The 14,478-nt window shown below is 38.1% G+C and overlaps 1 non-coding gene across 1 annotated transcript; it reads right to left on the minus strand.

Annotated features, from left to right (window-relative positions):
- Positions 1-260: 260 nt before the first annotated feature.
- LOC145044417 (small nucleolar RNA R71) lies at positions 261-367 on the minus strand. The gene has a single exon (XR_013681370.1). It is a non-coding gene; the product is annotated as a small nucleolar RNA R71 (small nucleolar RNA).
- Between the last annotated feature and the right edge of the window lie 14,111 nt (positions 368-14,478).

Below are 14,478 nucleotides of genomic sequence, written 5' to 3' on the forward strand. Positions count from 1 at the left end.
TTACTGCATTAAAAGATATTCCATTCTATGTAAAAGATCATGATGATGCATTTAAGCACTTAGATGAAGTCAATGACATTGCAGACTATTTTAATGTCCCAAATGTTAATAGATATATTGTCTTGTTAAGGATGTTTCCCGTTACTTTTAAAGGAGCTGTGAAAGATTGGTTAAAGGCACTTCCACCTGGTACGATCACTACTTGGGCTTAGATGTGCATATAATTTTAAGACCAATTTTGCCCACCATCCAAGATAGCAAAACTCAAAAAGGTAATAGCCAATTTTGAGCAAAACCTAGATGAGTCACTTTATGAGGCATGTGAGCGTTACAAGGGGTTGTTAAGGAATTTTCCTCAACATGACCTTAATATTCAACAAGATGTGTCTATATTCTATGATGGGTTAATGTATTGACAAGACAACTCCTCGATTCTCAAGGGCCACTTACAAAGAAAAATTCGGCCAAAGTGAAGGAACTAGTTGAAGAATTTGCAAAGCATTCTCGGGAATATCACAATCCAAGACAAGATGGAGTAAAAAGCAGTGGAGGTGCTCATTCTGAAGAAGTGACTGTTATGATGGCAATGCTTAATACTATGGACCGGAGATTGAACCAAATGGACCAATCAGTTCATGCAATTCGAGTTGGTTGTGAGAGGTGTAATGGGCCACATTTGACTAAGGACTGTAATTTGGATGGTTATCAAAATAAAAAGGCTCAAGTTTGCTACTTGAGTGGGGAAAAGTATGATGAAGATTGGAGAAAACCAAAGAAATAGTGGTTGCCATATGATAAGTACAAGAAACAGAAGGAGGAGAAATACAGGCAAACAGGAAAAGGTTTCTATCAAAAGGATCAACCACCAGCTGAACATAAAGTTGACTTAGAGAATGTGTTAGCACGTTTTATGGAAGCTTCAAAAAAGAGACATAACGACACCGATGCGGCCTTGAAAGATCAAAAGTTAATGATGAAGGAACAACAAGCTATGATGATTGACCATCAAACATCATTAATAAATTAGCAAGCATCGATTCACATTCATGAAGTCCAGCTTGGTCAACTAACAAATTTGGTTAACGAAAAATTTTCTCAAAAAACTTCCGGAGAAAAAGACTCAACCACATGTTATCGTGATTGACATTGAAGAAGAGGCCATCTATGAGTTCTTAGAAGCAATAAGGAGGAGCCAAAGCCATCCGAATCAAATCCAAAGAAGTCAAAGCTCGAAAATAAATTTTTTGTTGAAACACCAGGCTCACGTCGTGAACCTCCCATGTTCACGACGTGGCCTCAATCTGAACAGAAAATTGCAGAATCCGTTCCGGCTTACCGACCACCTTTTCCTTTTCCGTCTCAAGCACATCTCAGTCCACTGGAAAGGGAACACCTGGAATTTATTCAGCAAATAAAGGGTATTCCTATTAATACCCCTTTTATCGATTCACTTTCAAAAATTCTAGAATACGCGAAGTTCCTACAAGATCTAGTAGACACTCGTCAGCAACTAAAGAAAAATTCTAAGGTCATTCTTAGTGAACAAAGCTCAATGTGATGGGGGGAAATACCTACAAGATGGGACATCCTGGACGTCTCACTCTTCCATGTGAGTTTGGTAACAATTTGAAGACTTATGCTTTAGCCGATTCCGGGGCTAGCATAAATTTGATGCCATATTCATTATATCAAAAGCTGAATATTTAGAAAATGAAAGTTACGAAGATGACCATCCACATGGCTAATCGTTCGGTGACACACCCAAGGGGAATCGTAGAAGACATCCTTGTTAAAATTCGGAAATTTGTTTTCCCAATTGACTTCGTGATTATGGATATGAAGGAGGATGTAAATATCCCAATCATTCTTGGTCGTCCCTTGCTAAATATTGCTAACACTTTAGTTGATGTTCGTGAAACCAAGCTTACATTGAGGGTTGGTGATGATAAAGAGGACTTTGGAGTAAAAGATGGGTTTCAAAGAGTTGAAACTAATGGTGAGGTGTTCAATATTGATGAAGATAATGAACTTGAAGAATTAGAAAAGCTCATGGAAGAAGAGATCAAGACAATTCATCAAGTTAAACGCACCAAACCGAGAGCATCAGTCCCGTTTTTCGTTGAAGTCATTACCTACAAAAAAAACCAACAACTTTGGTGAGCTAGGAAGAAGATGATTTGTCAAGTGATGAAGACGGGGTTCTCTCAAAGGAAGCAGTTCCAGTGGCGAAAGAAGAGAAGGTTCCTATTTAGCTAAAGAAGAATGAATCAAAATTGGAAATAAAAGGAACCAAGAGAAAGCTCGATGTAAATGAAGTAAAAGCTAAAAAAGAAAGTTCAAAGAAGGCGTACATTAGACGGGTTCAAGCATACAAAAGAATATAGAAAGAATAGAAGGAGCAGGTAGTGGACTCCTTTGATAGCTCGACGTAGGAGGCACAAAGTCCGGCTCACGACTCCATAAAAAAGAAGCGCTTCTCGGGAGGCAACCCGAGTTTGGTTTGCATTTTCTTTTCTTTTCTTTTTAGGAATTATTTTTAGGGAAGTGATCATTTCGTCATCTAAAAACTTCTTAAATGGTAAAAATTATATTTTGGGTACTTTAAGGAAGTGATCATTTCGTGGGCATATGCTTCACGTCGTGAATTGGATTGATAAACGGGGTACCATCGTTCAGCCCAGCTTTGAAGCCCGGATCTTGGCCCAACTTGATATTCACGTCGTGAATTGGCAATTCACATCGTGACCATTAAAAAACACGGGGGGGGGGGGGGGGGGGGGGGACCAGTTACATAATCACTTTGACCCACTCCCCTTTGTTTATTCTACTGTCGCACGAAGTGAAGATGCCCCACAACCAATTTTTCGCCATTTTCCTTCCGAACTTCTTGAATCTTTTGTCCTTTAACTTCATTTGGTAAGTGATTCATCCCTCAATCGTTGCTATTGTTCACATTACATGTTTTTTAGAGATTAGGGTTTATATAGATGTGAAAATCCAATATTTTATTTGATTAATTAGTATTTTCAAGATGCATGGCCTTAGATTAGTGCAATAAACAAACCCCAAGTATCATGCATGTCGGATTTGGACTTTAACCTGGCAAATTGAGAATCACGTCCCGACTTCGATACATGACGTGAACAGCCAGTACACGTCGTGTACCCTGGGCAAAAAAATATTCTGATTTCGTTTTTAATGGGAAAATTTGGGTATTTTTTTCGTTTTTGTTTTGTTTTGGTTATTGCGGGAATATGGGTCCTAGAAGAGCAGTCCAGCAAGAGGAGAATCATATTGATGTTGCGAGCATTCATCCGTTATACCGGTTTCCACACAACATTTCTCGGGCATTGTTGACCACATATGAAAATCGTTTGGGATAGTTATATAATAGAGAGTTTGTGATAACACCTATTGTTGATTGGGGATGGTTGCGCGGTGTGGGTATGATTGTGGAATTAGAGCGTTATTGGATGAAGGTGTACGAGGGGGTTGATTTTTATTTTACATGTCATAGGTGGAGGAATTTGTTTGTAATTCAAGAACCTGTTTATCGGGAGTTATTGGTGGAGTTTTTATCTACTATAAGCTTTGAAGAACGGACCGTGGACTTTGATTATAACCGGGCACTTGTTTTCCGGTTAGGTGGGGTATATCGGGAATGTAGTCTTAAAGAGTTTGCTTGGCGCATGGGGTTGTATACGGAAGTGGAGACTCAATCTCCATTCTATGTGCCCTTTTTACTTGGGTGTGTTCGGGAATTTAATCCCAACATTTTGGACGTTCAATTTTGGCGAACTATCTCCAATCATGAGGACAATCCTCGTGATTCTAGTGAATCACATATCCGGAATCTCGTGTATTGTTTTCTTCATCGCCTCATCACCTTTTCGATCAACCACAAGTACCATGGTGATAAGGTGTCTATCCAGAATTTGTTCTTTTTGTGGAGTATTATTACTCCTGGGGTTTGTTGCGACCTTCCTCACATGCTAGCTCAATTTTTAGGGAAGAAAGCAGCAAATTCTAGGCCCGGGAGTCCGATTACAGTTGGACATTTAGTCACCCGCCTTGCCCGGTCATACAATATTTTGACTCCTAATTTTATTCGGAATCTTACTCGCTTCCCGGATAATGATTTGATGGTTCAGTTTTTGGGTGTTATGCGAGTGGTGGTGAATGTTGGGGGAGGATATGTGATACCTCCGGAAGATGATGAGCATCTGGCCGACCAACCCGAACCATAACCAAGGCCTCTGCGGAGGAATGTTCGAGGATGAGGCGAGAGAGGACAAGTGGTGCAACAAAATGCACCATGGGGAGGAGCACATTATGGAGGAGACATGTATGGATATTTTGATCAATTATCCTTGAGGACTATCTGGATTGGGGGTACGATGGAGAATATGGTCTGACATTTCCAGATTGAGCAACCACCATATTTGGGGAGTCACTACCCCGTTTTCCCAACATGGAGCTCGTATCAACAACAAAGGGTAGATGGGGACGGACCAAGTGGAGCTCAAGGACGCGAAGATGATGATTGATCTCTTTATTTTAGTTTGATTGTGTTTTTTTTAGTTTTATTTTGAGTTGAACTTTGTTTGGGCTGTTGAACTCTTGTTGAACTATTATGTTACTTTTATTTTTCCTTTGGTTGCTATGTTCCAGAATTGCTAAGGAGTCTCGGGAAGGAAGGTCGAATTATGAGCTTTACGGTTAACAAAGGGTCGCTTAGAGTATAGAGTCACGAGTTGAGACCCACAATTGGAAATAAGTGTGGGGTGCATCGTTAGAGAGGAAAGAGTTATCGAAGAGTCCTAACTTGTTGCAATTAGAAGTGTCTTAATTCATTAAGATGTTGGTAACAAGTCCAAGTTGAAGAAAAAAGTAGAAGATTTTATTTCCTGACTGCCCAGTTTCACAACGTGGTACACCTTTACACATTGTGAATCGAAACTCAATGGATTTTGGAAATACGCTTTTTAGAAAAATCACGATGTGTTCCTTATTTTCACGACATGATTAGTTAATTCTCACTAAATTAAGATCCATTGACGCATTTTACTTCTTGGTTCACCATGTTTCTTCTTGGGATTGTTATGAAGATTTTTATGGCTCGTTTCCTCTCCCATGTAATGCGGCGTATGCTTTCCCGCATTGTTTTGCATACCTTCGAGATTTGCACACCGTTTATTGAAAGTTGAAGTTTCGATTCCATATTTTATTGGCGCGTTATACATTTCATGAGACCAAGATCCAAGTTCCAATCTAGAAGGAGTCCAAATTCAAGATGCACATTTTGTCCACACGATTGAAGTTTGATCCTACCACTTTTATCCCAGGGGAGTCGTCTCTGTTTTCTCCTTTTTAATGTTTTTAATTATTTTATGCATACAATGAGGGCATTGTATGTAATAAGTGTGGGGTAGGGGTTCGAAAAAGTAAATTGCTAGAAATAGGTAAATTTAAAATTTTTCATAGGTTTGAAAGAATAATATAATAATTAGATCTAGAAATAATGATAATTTTAACTTGAGTTGCTAGTGTTGCATAGGGTGAACCGATGAGAGCTCAAATGTTTAGTTGAGCGAATATATGTTATAGTGAATTTGTGGCCTCCTTTATTCTAATGAAATCATGGGACAAAAATAAAACCTCGCTTAGTTTGAGAGATGCAATATGTTTAGCAGCCTATACTTGAAATATATTCAGGAAAACTAATATCTTTAACCAATAAGGGTTGAAGTTAAGCGCCCCTGCTTAAGCATGTAGGGTTTTGAGTGAGAAGAAAAAAATTGAGTACATGTAAAAAAACAGAGAGAGTAATTACCAAAAAGTGAAGAATTTTTGGAGCTATGAAGTATCAAAGTTATCAAGATCAGAAATTCTACAAAATACAAAAGTTGAAGATACCAAAAAACACAAAAAGGTGGTAAATTCAAAGAAATCAAAGAGTTAATATCAAAGAAGTGAAGAATTCAAGAAGCTCCTCTATGGTATCTTAAAGTTGTAATTCTCTAGATTATATATGCTTGGGTAGCTTTACAAAAATAACTTGAGGTTAGGAAGTTTTCTGTGGATAGATTCGGAAAGATGCATAAAATGAGCATTGCTCAAAAGAAGTGGGTACGTGTTTATGAGGATTGTGAGTATTTAGAATTGAGGGGGGTCTTTGTAACACCGAAAACTTTCGAAACAAAATTTCATTTAAAATTACCAAATCCTCATAAAACATTTCATAAATATATTTTTATTTAATTTACAATTTGCAACTCTATATTTGTTTGATTAAAATCCAGAATCCTCAAAAGCATAACTCTTTCACTAGGGTGTACAATCAAGCCGGTGCCTTCTCGTGATCCTGAAGAAAACCTGAAACACATAACACATAACACGGTAAGCATGAAGCTTAGTGAGTTCCCTAAATACCACGCGCATATAATTAGTCACTTGAGGCTATAGCTCTGTAAGACCCTCTGGTTAATGTGTCTTAGTGGGACCCTCCAGTCCCATAACTCTAATGGACCCTCTAGTCCTAACTCTGTTGTAACACCCGTAGATTAGGGCTAGTCAATTTAGAGACAATGAGTGTCAAAAATGACTTTTTGATGGAAAATTATTTAGAAAGAGTAATCTTAACTAAGTTGTAGTATATGTTACAAGGATTTCATACATATAAAGAACGTCGAAATTCGGGTTATAACGAAGAAGTTATGACCTGTCGAAGTTTCGCGATAGAACCGACACGACACTGCGCGACGTAAATAGGGGATTTAAATTATAGTGATATTTGGATTTAGCGATCTAAATGAAATTCGTAGAATACGTTAAACCGAGAGCGTGCATAAAAAGAACGTCGAAATCTGACTTCGTATGAGGAAGTTATGATTTTTCTAAGTTTCAGCTTAGCAGTATGCAACCCGAAGTTCGAATATGAGATCGACGGATTTCTTTCCAAAACAATCTAAATGAGAATCGAAGATCTCGTCGATAGTAGTTCAACGGTAAAAAGACAGACGAAAACGGACGTCGGACGAAGAAGTTATGAGTTTATAATGGAGTTTTCCTCTCCCGTCCTACTAAAAATAATATAATAAAAATTAAATTCAAAATTATCCGATGAAGTCTAAACGAAAGTTGTAAATCTTGTTTTTACCTATGCGTGGAAAATAAGAACGTCGAAAATAGAGCTCATATACGAAAGTTATGAATTTCTGAAGTTCGGGGCGCGAACCCCAACACTATGTTAGAGTTCACGATGTGAACTTAGTATTTATGACTTCTGGAGTCTGACAGACGCAAATTGTGATGACACACCAGATGACTACTGAACTCACGATGTGAATATTTGAGATTCACGACGTGAATAATGAAAAATGGCCCTATAAACAGAAATCAAAGGGCATCCGGGCATAGTTCCTAATTCCTTCACTCTCTCACTCCCGATACCCTCTCTAGCCCTTTTGAAGCACCCCTGAAGCCCCTGTATCATCCCGAAACCCAAATCAAGTCTCGAAGCCCCGAATATTCATAGGAGAAAAGAGCTTCAAGCCAAAGCTCTGCCCACGAGAAGCCCGGTGTGTGAAGATATCCCGGTTTCATATAAGAACTTCTACTTGAAGAGTCGTAGTGTTGTCCGAGCATCATCTAACCAAGTGAGTGTATAGTCTCTTTCATAAACATGATTTTAATACAAGTATTGGTTGAATGTATTACATCTATATTATCTGTGAGTGTGTAGTTACTTTCTTCTACCGCATAGATATGAAGTATTTTCTATGAAATACGTGCTATGTGTTTATACGTTGTTTGTTTACTTGAGATGGTTGTTGAATGAATGTTTTATACAGGTTTTTAAATGATTTAAACTATATATGTAATTTATATCTACAAATATGTTGGGTAGAACATGGGTAGATGAAATAGTTGGTGTGTGAGGCAAGATTAGTTTGAAGATGAGACGAAAGATGATATAGATCATGAGATGAGGGTGACAGGTGAAAATGAGTGAAACCTTTACCCAAACGATGCCCCCCGTCATTCAGCAGAGTAGGGATGACAACCATGGACTATTCTAGACAGTCCAGTGGAACACTAGCAAGCTCGCAACTTGTAGGTGTTGTGGACTTGATGTTCACCTGTGTACTCTAAAAACCCTAGCAGCTATAGATTTAGTGCCTCATAATAAAATGATGGTAGCTATGGATTTAGTACAGTGTAGATGAAATATGGTAGCTATGGATTTAGTACTGTATAGATGAACCTTGGTAGCTATGGATTTAGTACTGTGTAAATGAACGATGGTAGCTATGGATTTAGTACTATGTAGATGAACATTGGTAGCTATGGATTTAGTATTGTGTAAATGACGATGGTAGCTATGAATTTAGTACTATGTAGATGAACCTTGGTAGCTATGGATTTAGTACTTTGTAGATGAACCTCAGGCAACAATGGACTTTGTGCCAATTCCTTAGGTCAATCCATATGAAGGAAGGATAGTCGGTTCTTAGGGTAAAACCTTAAGAAATAAAGAAGATAATGGGTAGGTGTAATTGGGTTGATTGTTTGATGATTAAATATAATAATTATATTATTGTGGGTTTTAAAACCGTATATGTTCATCAGGCTCCCAAGCCTGACCCACTTAGTTTTCTCTGCATTACAGGTAATGGCACAAGAGTAAAAGTTGGTGGACTTGACGAGAGATTTTTTATTATAGATCAGTAGTTATAAATAACTGTTGTAAGGTCTATTTTATACTATTTATGCTTTTGGTCTGTATCAGAACATGACATCCCGAGATTTTGTTATTTAATTAAAAATACATTTCTTTAAAGAAATGCTTTGATAAATTCTTATCACATTTTGTTTTGGGAACAAATTCCACAAAAAAAAATTTAAATGATTACTCTAATTTTAAAACAAAGCATAAACAAATCTATCTTTTCTGGCCGTGAAAATGGGAATGTCACATCTGTGGATCCTCCGATCCTAAGTCTGTAAACTCTGAGTAATACACAACATAAATCACAAAGAAATAATGCACAACATATCACAAAATTAGGATAACATAATACTCAATGTAAGCACATAAGACCCTCCAGTCACACATAAGTACCACTCTAGGTAAAGTATAGTGAGAAAACTCACCATGCAAGCAGGTGAGCAAAGAACCTCGCACTCGAATCTCGAACTAGCCTCCGCCTAACACAAAGCATGAATATCTCTAATTAATACTCTTTTCACGACTCAAATAACCAAAGGCTATACTTTCTCACTTTAACTCTTTGAAGTGGATAAAAGACCATTTTACCCCGCCATGGTCTCAATTACTCATGTTAACCAAAACCCCAAAGTCAATAGAAGTCAACACTCGAGTCAAAGTTCGGATTTGACCTGAATTTCCGAGTGCACCTTTGTGACTCGTCGAGTCCCATCATTTTACTTAGAAGTTTCGTGGAGGTTGACTCAGCTCGTCGAGTTGACTCCCACCTCGCCGAGCGATCGCATGACTCAGCTCCTTGGGACAAACCCTAATCAACTTGTCGAGTCGGCTCATCGACTTGGCGAGTTCATTCAGACCCAAAGCTCATTCAGACAATTCAAAACAGATCCATTACTCCAAACACTAGATCTGTTATCCCAAGGCTCAATAATCACGTAAAGCTTCGATATTTATGTTCATGTGTGATGTTATTGCTCCAAAATGCTAATACATGCCTTTCGTAAATGATTAAGCCCAAAAACCTTCATATGGGTGAATGAAGTTGGGACACTTAGACTCTAAGGACCTCCCAAGGTCCAGATCCGAGGTCTAGACTCTCTGATAATTCATGCTACTCAAAAACCCAAACAAAAGATGGCAAAAAGCCCTAAAACTCCATAGATATAAGATCTATCCTAATAAGAAGAAAGGTGAAGACTTCATACCTTCCTCAGGAGCTCTGGACAGGAAATCACTGGATCCAACAGCCTCACCTCCAGCTCCTTGCTTAATAACCTCATCCTCTTCCTCAAATGATGCACAAGAACCACAATATGAGCTTCTCTCTCACTCTCTAACTCAAATAGAAATTAGGGTTTGCTCTTAGGGGTGTAGGGTAACTGATGAGGCGAAAATGGGTTCATAAGTTCCCTTATATAGGCCCCAACCCCGGAGAATTAGGGTTTCCCTGCCTATCACCTACTCTGCGAGTCGGTTCTCTGACTCGTCGAGTCCATTCATTAAATCCACGCGAGCAACTCGACTCGACTCAGCGAGTTGGCCCCTCAACTCGTCGAGTCTCTCCATGAACCTCAAGATTAAAATACACAATAATATACCTGAAATTTCCGGATGTTACAGTCTTTAGGAAAATTTTAGATACAAATGCATGCATTGAGGTCTTGGCGTAATGATTGAGTTTGAGTTGGATTGTTTTATGTGATGTTGGCGAAATTGGAATTATATCGGAAACTTCTCCTGTAAACTTCCTCAAGTAAAACACATGGAAAGTGTTATGAATACTATATATTTCTTCTAGCAACTCCAGCCTGTAAGCTTGGTTCTCAATCCTATGAAGAACTTTGAATGGTCCAATAAAACTTGGACTTAACTTTCCTCTTTTCACAAATCTTATAAGTCCCTTCGATGGTGAGACCTTGAGAAAAATCGAATCTCCAACTTCGAAAGTCATCAGTCATCTCTTCTTGTCATCATAGCTCTTTTGACGATCTTGAGCTACTAACATTCTTTCTCTAGTCACCTTCATCTTTTCAGAAGTCTGATGGACTATCTCGGGGCCCATAAATTGCTTTTCTCCAGCCTCAAGCCAACAAGATGGTGTACGACACTTCTGTCCATACAAAGCTTAATAATGTGCCATCTTGATGCTCGAATGGTAAACATTACTAAAGGATAACTCTACTAGAGGTAAGTGCCCCTCCCAGTTACCTTGGAATCCTAGGGTACACGCTCTCAACATATCTTCTAGTGTTTGAATCATTCTTTTGCTCTGACCATCAGTCTGTGGATGGTAAGTTGTACTTAAACACAACTTCATACCCATTTCCTTTTTTAGACTCTTGCAAAACCTTGATGTGAAACGACTATCATGATATGATACAATCGTAAAAGGAACACTGTGAAGTCTTACTACTTCCTTCATGTAAGCATTTGCAAGCTTATCCATAGACCATTTCTCACTACCCAATGCCCAATTATGACCCAATATTCCAAATTGGGCCTAAATTCCTTCGTGGGCCATCAACTAAAAGTACCCCATATAGTAGCACCAGCCCAAAAATATAAATATGTTCACCTAACAACACCCTAATCACCTAAGGTCCAAACATGGGCCCAAAACTGAGAAGCCCAAATCCGAAGCCCACCTGCTGAATATGCAAGGCTTACTCAGCTCTTACGTGGGGCGTTCTCAGCTCGTATGCTTAGTGTACACCCTCTAGGGCTAGTACACCTGGCATACTCCACAGTTGGTCACCCCACTTCATTAAGCACTTAATCCATTGAGACTTCAAGTGTGACAACCCGATATTTCAACTCTTTATAATGGCCTAATAGGTCAAGTATTGTAACCATTTTTGAGTTAATAAAAAAAAAATTAACGTTGATAATAAAATGTCCAAAAAGTTTCTATTTAACTACCCACTGTTTTTGTATATCATTAAACCGGGATCATACGTAAAACGAATGCCCAAACCCGGCTTCGTATATTGAAATTAAGATTTTTATTTTTTTCGGCTTAGCAACAGATAACTAAAAACTCGAATCGGAGATCGAGCGACTTTTGGCCGGAATGACCTAAATGAGAATCGAAGGTCTCGACAATGGTAATTCAGCGGTAAAAAGTCTGGCAAAAACCGACGTCAGATAAGGAAGTTATGAACTTTTAAAGAAATTCCTTAATCACGTCATTTTAATAAATAAATAATAAAAATGATTTTGGAATTTGCCGATGGAATCTAAACGAAAGTTGTAGAGCGTAGTCTCACCTTCGCGGGGATAAAAGAACGTCGAAAACGGAGTTCGTATGAAGAAGATATGAATTTTTGAAGTTTATTAAATAAATTATATATTTATTTAATTATAAATTCTTGGTATTATCCGAAGGAGTCAGCAGATAGGGCCGAAGTACGCCCCGCGTACTCAAGGCCAAGGCCTCGGATCGTCCACGTCCCTGTCTATGAGAAGCTAGCCTGTCCCATCGGAAGTCCAAGGCAGTCGAGGACTCGGTTATGCGTGACGTACGCGTACGCCCCGCGTACCGAGGCGGTTCCAGCCCCTATAAAAGGGATGCGAGGGTTCCCGGAAAAATTGCTCATTCTCTCTCACTTTTCTTGCGTTTTGCCTCGTTTTCCGTGCTCACACTACCCCGAAGCCCTGATCATTTTACTCAAGTCCCGAAGGTCGATTTTACTCCCGAGATTCCCAAGGATCCCGAGAAAAATCTGTTTCCCGAGACGAAACTCTGCCCGGTTTTCCATCTCGCTATCTTCAAACCTTCAAGTGAGTTCATACCCCTAATCAATGTTTTAAATGATTTTAAATGCTTTAAAGGGGGGATACAAGTAGAAACAAACATGTTATTAAATCATTGATATGTATTTTATAACTGTGTTTGTCATTTAACAGATTTCACATACTACAAAATGCGATGCGTGAAATGGTTTTAAATCTTAAAAACACATTGTTATCAAAAGTTTTACCTTTGAAATGTATATTAAAATGACCTCAGGTTATTGTTAATCATTGTTCAAAACACATAAGATGTCTTACAAAACCATTTTTACATTCTTGAACTAAACTATGCATATACACTTATATTATTATATATGTATTGATGTTATAGTTTGCATTTTTCATTTAGTTTCCCACACCCTTGAGTAGTAAGAGTGTGTAAACCTACATGATCAACTATTTAGATTACAGTAAATTATCATAGGGATAATTGGAAGATAACAAAACATTATTCCTATTACAAGGAATCATACAAGAGTTAGTTCATTCATGAGTCTTTACTAGTACCTTACCTGATACATGAACACATTACCTGAGTACCTTTACGTTGATACCTTTACCTATGTATACTTATCTGAATATTTGTATCACGAATTGCGAGGATAATTTATTAGTACCTTCTGTGTAAATTATCCTGCATATCCCCAATACCTCGGGATATCTAGAATAGGACTCTATCCCCAGTACCTCGGGATATATGGACGGGACTAACCATTCCGGAACCCATCTGTTAGCAACAGTGGGTAATGAACATCTACGGATGCCTACGGTTATTACTTATACTAGGACTACCTTTACAGGGACTAACCCTTCCTCCCCCCTGCTGCTGCTACAGAGGACAATTGGACAATCTTCGGATGTTCATTAGGTTATATAGGTCGTGTTAACCCTAGTACCTCGGGATAACAATTACATATGATGTGTTAGTCCTAGTACCTAGTTACAAAACTTATAGTAGTACATTTTCCTGTTTACTTTATTTTGTGATACTTTCACATAAACGATGAGTTAGACTAAGTACTTTAGTACTAAACAATTAAAGGAAAACTATCATTTTACAAACAAAACATTCGGGTCTTGGTAGAAGACTACATCTCAAACTGATAGGAAATAAGGGATTTTCTAGTTTTTTTCATACTTACATCAACATTTTCAATTAGCGATCCACAAGGCCTTCATAACAACTTTTCTCAAACAAGGCAATGACACTTATATACTTATGAATTCACCAGCTTTAAAGCTGATACTCGCTTTCAAAATAACTTGTATTCTCAGGTCATCAGTAGAGAGGTACGGAGGCCAGGTTTTGAGAAGACGGAACAGACAAATCTCGTCTTTTATTTTGATTGTATATTTTTGGTGTCTTACTACAATGAAAGAACACACATGTATTAAAACTTTACTTATAATGTAATGGATGATGTTGTTGCTTGTTTATTATATTACACTGTTGAGATACTGTACATGACGTCCTCCGCCCCAGAACGTTTCCGCCGTTCTCGGTTTTGGGGTGTGACAGATTGGTATCAGAGCATTGTTTATAGTGAATATAGTATATCAACCCATAAAAGATATACTAACTATAAATACATGGGATTAAAACACTCTGTCTAAGAGATATACTTTTAAATAATAAAATATTTAACAAAGTATACGTGCCTTCATACATACTAAAACCAGTGTCACAATGACAAGAACAAAAGTATTACGATTGTTGAATATCACAAGTAGGCCTGGGGATATATGGTCAGTCTTGGGAATTGCATAGCCTGATCAACTATGCTGGTCCAAGGAGTGATTAGCATATGCCCAAGAATGGTTGTGATGTGGCAACAAGTCTAAAAACTTACCAACACAACCATAAAGAAATACCATAGGGGTATTTGGTCTTACTGTAATTATCTTAGTTAGTTAGTCTATTTTAGCTATTTCTTATATCCCGTTTCTTGCATAGA

The sequence above is a fragment of the Lactuca saligna genome, chromosome 4 (genome assembly GCF_052625555.1).
Source record: "Lactuca saligna cultivar CGN05327 chromosome 4, ASM5262555v1, whole genome shotgun sequence".
Classification (NCBI taxonomy): Eukaryota; Viridiplantae; Streptophyta; class Magnoliopsida; order Asterales; family Asteraceae; genus Lactuca; species Lactuca saligna.